A 6,000-nucleotide genomic window follows, 5' to 3' on the forward strand; every position below is an offset into this window, starting at 1 on the left:
AGTCAAGAATACTGGAGTGGGTTGCCATTTCCTTCTCCAGGGGATCTTCCCAACCCAGAGACAGAACCCAAGTCTCCCACATTGCAGGTGGATTCTTGACTGTCTGAGCCACCAGGGAAGCCCATAAATATTATAAGTGTATATAATAGTTATAAATGAAAATACCACATGTAATAGTTACGGATCATTTGATTTTCATCCCGTTTTATTATAGTCACCCAGAACAGACCGCATTATCCAATAAAGGTTTATAAATAATAAACTTCCAATGAGAAACTCTGACGATGTAACATTTTATGAACATTTCCCAAAACACGTTGGGTTAGCTATGAAAAGAGTAAAACCATAAAACGAGATCCAGGTGCCTCAGGCCTGAACCACTGTTGTCAAAACAGAGCTTCCCTCCTTATCTTACCATAGGGATTGAACGAGGTGATCCAGGCAACCTGCTCAGTGCTTGGTACACATGAGCCATCAGTGAGTTTTTACAGTAATCTATTTATTCTTCACCTTCTCATAGCCCAAACTGAAAGCTAAATTCCTCTTTGGCATCAAGGAAACCAAATTAGTGAGAGCTAGATGTTGAGGCTGCCCACCTTTGAGGGAAAAAAAAACATGAAGAAGACAAAGTGGGAGAGAAGGGAAGAGCTGCAAACTTTGCTTCCATTTCACCTTAATCTACAGCAGAGGACAAAATGGAATTTTCCCCAAATCAATGCGTCAGCCATCAACAAGGTCACCAAGACAACTGTGAAGGGATGGTGCCACCTGCTGGTCACAACACCACAATCCTGTGACAACTGAAGTTGGATTTCTGGGGTGGGGGTTGCTAAGTCGTGTCTGACTCTTTGAGACCCCATGAACTGCAGGCTTCCCTGGGTGGGGGTGGTAAGTAGCAAATGGATGGTTGTTTTCTTTGTATTTTTGTACAAGTGGTCTTTTCCAGCACTTTTGTGCTCAGCAGGTAGTATTAACAGTGTTCAACATTATAACATACAAGGCAACTTCTGATGCCAACAAATGCCTGATTTTGCACTTACCCATGTTATAACTTGTTCTGCATAGGGACGATCTCCTGGAGAAGGGAATGGCTACCCACTCCAGTATTCTTGCCTGAAGAATTCCATGGAGAGGGGAGCCTTGAGGGCTACAGTCCACGGGGTTGCAAAGAATCGGACACGACTAAGCGACTAACACACACACACACACACACACACACACGCACGCACACACACACAAGGACGTCTTTCCCTCTGATATAAAAACAAGACTATTAATAGGATCTTTGAATAGGGTCTGACTTTACCCTGGGGTGATGGTGTGTCTTGGTAACTTTCCAAAGGGGAGAAAGTTTCCGGATCTTTAACTTCCATTTACTCTCTCCTCCAAGGCTGATCTGCCTGACCGACTAGCGTGGATGAAGCAGCAAGCTGGTTTTCAGTCTCCCACCCCCTTTACAATTACTCTTCTCCTACTTTACAGAGGAAACATCTGTGTCAGCCACTCTCAGTCTCACTGAAGTGCCCCATCCCTGGAAGCAGGGGGTCCCTGGGGGCACCAAACAAAGGGGAAACAGCGGTATCTCTGTGGCCCCAGAGAACTGACGGATACCTGGGTCACAAGTCCTGACAAATCAGGTCATTTCCTAGACATTGTGTGTGTGTATGTTTTATTTTAATTAAAAAAAAAATACGCCTGAGTTTTGTTTTCAACTTTTTTTTAATCTCTCTTTTTTAAAAAAATTTTTTGGCTATGCTACACAGCATGTGGGATCTCAGTTCCCTGATCAGGAACTGAACCCAGGTCTCTTGCATTGAAAGTGCCGAGTCTTAACTATGGGATCACCAAGGAAGTCCCCCATGCATTATTTTACACAAAATTAGAGGAGGACCTAAGTGAACTGCCCATTAATACAGCATTAAAATTGATTTTTATGGAAAATCACTAATGATTTCTGCCAAATTGTGCTGAAGGAATTTAAAGAATCAAATGACAGGGCTGTAACAAAACTTCTTCCAAACCATCCCCTGATTTATGTGAAGCTGGTTTCTCAGTGCATACATCTTTTTCTTTTTTTAATCTGCCTGCACCACGTGGCATTAGGGATCTTAGTTCTCTGACCAGGGATTGAACCCACGCCCCCTGCAGTGGAAAGGCAGAGTCTTAACCACCAGAGCACCAACGAAGTTCCTGTATCTTTTTTTTTTTTTTTAATTATTAATACAGATTCAAAGAAAGTTGCAAAGATAATACAGAGAGGTTCAACATAGCCTTCACCCAGCTTCCCCCAATGGTTAAACTTCTGTAGCTGCAGTGCAAGATCAAAACCAGGAAATTGATGCCGGTGCGGTGTGTGGGGGTAGTTTATGCCCCTTTATCACGTGTGTGGATTCACATCACCGCCACCACAATCACAGTACATAACTATGCCATCGCCACAAAGCGCTTCCATTAGCTTCTCCTTTATCCACACAACCACCCCTCCCCCCACCATCCCTAACCCCTGGCATCCCACCTCTGAACATTGCCATTTTGAGAATGTCATATACATGGAATTATATAGTATCTGACTTTTTGAGACTGGCTTTTTCAGTCATCATAATACCCTTGAAATTCATCCAAGTTGTGTCATGAATCAATTTTTTTTTTAATTGCTGGGTAGTTTTCCACAGTAGCTTTCTATATGAAAAGTGCGGATAGAATTCATGCCAAAGCCTGATTCATTCTAGCAGTATGTTTTTTTTTAATTTTTGGCTGCACCATGTGGCACGTGGGAACATAGTTCCCTGAACAGGGGTTGAACTCATGTCATCTGCAATGGAAGCTTAACCACTGGACCACCAGGGAAGTCCCCTAGCAGTTAGGAATTTTTATCACCAATGGGATGAATTCATTGTTACCAAAAAAGTCACTCATTTCATTAAGCTATGTATTTCTAATAAAATTACTTTTTGTTTTCTATCATAATTGTCAATATTTTTGTTGTTTTAATCGATTGTATACTACTGATCATTGTAATTGTAAAGTAATACAATTAAAGAAAAGTTAAACCTTATAGACTTATGATCATAGGAAGTGGAAGATATTTAAATTTATGCATTCTGTTGCAGAGAAATGATGGGTGTTCAACAAAAATCTTCAAATATATAGCTAGAACTCTATAGGGCATGTCGAACAAAAGACGGAAAGGAAGCAACATTTTTGACTGTCATTAATAAAAGAGTTTGTTACCTATTTTGTAAATGATTCGTGATGGTTATTAAATCACTGGGGTATTAAGGTTCCACCAGAGTTTATATTTGTTTATTTATTTGGCTATGCCTTGCAGCTTGCAGGATCTTAGTCCCCCAACCAGGGAACGAACTCAGGCCCTTAGCAATGAAACTGCAGAGTCCTAGACACTGGATCCCCAGATGCTTTTTAAAGTGATCAGAGAGGAATTTCCCTAGCGGTCTGGTGGTTAGGACTTGGGTGATTTCCATGCTGAGGGCCCAGGTTCGATCCCTAGTGGGGAAACGAAGATCCCACAAACTATGCAGTGCAGCCAAAATAATAATAATAATAATAAAAGTGATCTGAGAGATTTTGTTTGTTTATGGTAAGAACACTTGAGGTGAGATCTACCCTCTTAACAAATCTATGTGTACAATACAGACTGGTTAACTATAATTACACTGTTGCAAAGCAGGCAGATTGCCAGAATGTATTCATCTTGCATAAGTGGAACTTCATACCTGAAAAAGTAATGTTTGAATTTTATTTGAAAATATCATTCTTCCCAGTGGTAAAGAATCCACCTGCCAATGCAGGAGACTCGGGCTTGCTCCCTGGTCTGAAAAATCCCCTGGAGAAGGAAATGGCAACCCATTCCAGTATTCTTGCCGGGGAAATCCCATGGACAGAGGACCCTGGTGGGCTACAGTCCACGGGGTCGCAAAGAGTCAGATACGACTTAACAACTAAACAACAACAATATGGGAGAAATCACATTTGCAAAAACTTAAATTTAGCATGAAAATGATTTTTTAAACGTTAAAAGCTTTAAAAAGCATATGGCATTGTTGTACAGCAGAAACTAACACAACACTATAAAGCAACTATACTCCAATTTTAAAAAAATTTTTAAAGGAAATAACAGCAACAGAAAAAGCATACGGTGGAACACCAGCTTTTCAAAATTCTTCCATGTGAGCAAAGAGATTCATTTGCCACCATTATCAAGAGGTTTTGGCAAAGTGATTTTGAAAATTTATGAGGTGATGAAATCAATGTAACATAAATACGGGTGGCCCTGTTACATGATAGTGTTCCGCAGATGTTTACTGGTATCTTCATAAGAAACCAATTTGTACTAGTCAGGATAATTTCAGTGGGAGTGACCATAATCTGGTTAAGCAGAAAATAGAATGTATTGGCCTAAAAACCAAAAGGCTGAGGTGGCTGATCCATATGCTTAGACAGTAACAGGCATCCATATCTCTCCACTTGTCTTGGCTCTCCTTTCCTCTTGGATGGTTTCACCTTGCAGCAGGTTTTCCTCATGGTGGCAAAACGGGTGCAGATAGCCCTGGCCTCCCATCCTCCCAGTCAACCAATCCTGGTGGGAAGAGGACTTCTCTTTCCCAGTAGGTCCAGTGAAATGACAGGAGCTGAGTTTTATTGGTCTGGCTGGGATCATGTGCCCATCCCTGAGCCAATGACTGAGCCCATAGAAATGGAATGCCCTGACTGGCTAGGCCCGGATCATGTGCCCACTCCTGAATCTGGGGAACAGGTTAGTCCCACTCAATGCACAGGCAGAGAGAGTGAAGGGGTCTAGGAAGACCAGAATTTTACCAGAAGAGAGAATGGACAATGGAGGAGCCAGGATATAAGGCTAGATATAATATATAGGCTAGATATAATATAAGGCTAGATATAGATATAATGATAGAAGGCTATCAGTACAGTTCAGTTCAGTCGCTCAGTCGTGTCTGACTCTTTGCAACCCCATGGACCGCAGCACACCAGGTCTCCTTGTCCATCACCAACTCCTGGAGTTTACTCAAACTCATGTCCATTGAGTCAGTGATGCCATCCAACCATCTCATCCTCTGTCATCCCCTTCTCCTCCTGCCTTCCATCTTTCCTAGCATCAGGGTCTTTTCAAATGAGTCAGCTCTTCGCATCAGGTGGCCAAAGTATTGGAGTTTCAGCTTCAGCATCAGTCCTTCCAATGAATATTCAGGACTGATTTCCTTTAGGACGGATTGGTTGGATCTCCTTGCAGTCCAAGGGACTCTCAAGAGTCTTTTCCAACACCACACTTCAAAAGCATCAATTCTTCGGTGCTCAACTTTCTTTATAGTCCAACTCTCACATCCATACATGACTGCTGGAAAAACCATAGCCTTGACTAGATGGACCTTTGTTGGCAAAGTAATGTCTCTGCTTTTTAATATGCTATCTAGGTTGGTCATAACTTTCCTTCTGAGGAGTAAGCGTCTTTTAATTTCATAGCTGCAGTCAGTCAGCAGGGGTTATGGAGAAATCCAAGTCACAGACCTTGTTCATTATTAATGGATGGGCTTTGAACGCAGTAGAGTAGGTAAAGTGCTCAGAACAATGCCTAGCACAAAGCATGCACAGGTTAACCACTGTCTGCTTCTTCTCCTCAGAAGCAGAGCCTGAGAGGGATTCTTGTTCTAGGATTTATTGGGGGGTGGCTTTCAGGGAAAGCGGGCGAGGGAAGCAAGATGGGGTAGGGAGATGGTTGACTAAGCGAGGGTGTGGCTGTAGCTAGAGACTAAGTTCAGGCTGATCCCACCAGAAGCTCTGCCATGAGTGGCACCCCCAGAGCTGGTTCCACCCGCAGCAAGGGGGCTGGCCTTTTGTCTGCCAGTGTCAGGGGGGTCACTGGCTGCAGCGGGGTGGGGCTGAGGGGACACAGCCTCCCCTGCTCTGCGCTCCTGAGCCTGGAGGGCATTTCTCTGGAGAAGAGGTAGGTGTGACCGTGGTCAA

Source organism: Giraffa tippelskirchi, chromosome 2 (assembly GCF_054371585.1).
Source record: "Giraffa tippelskirchi isolate mGirTip1 chromosome 2, T2T-mGirTip1v1.2.pri, whole genome shotgun sequence".
NCBI classification, from domain to species: Eukaryota; Metazoa; Chordata; class Mammalia; order Artiodactyla; family Giraffidae; genus Giraffa; species Giraffa tippelskirchi.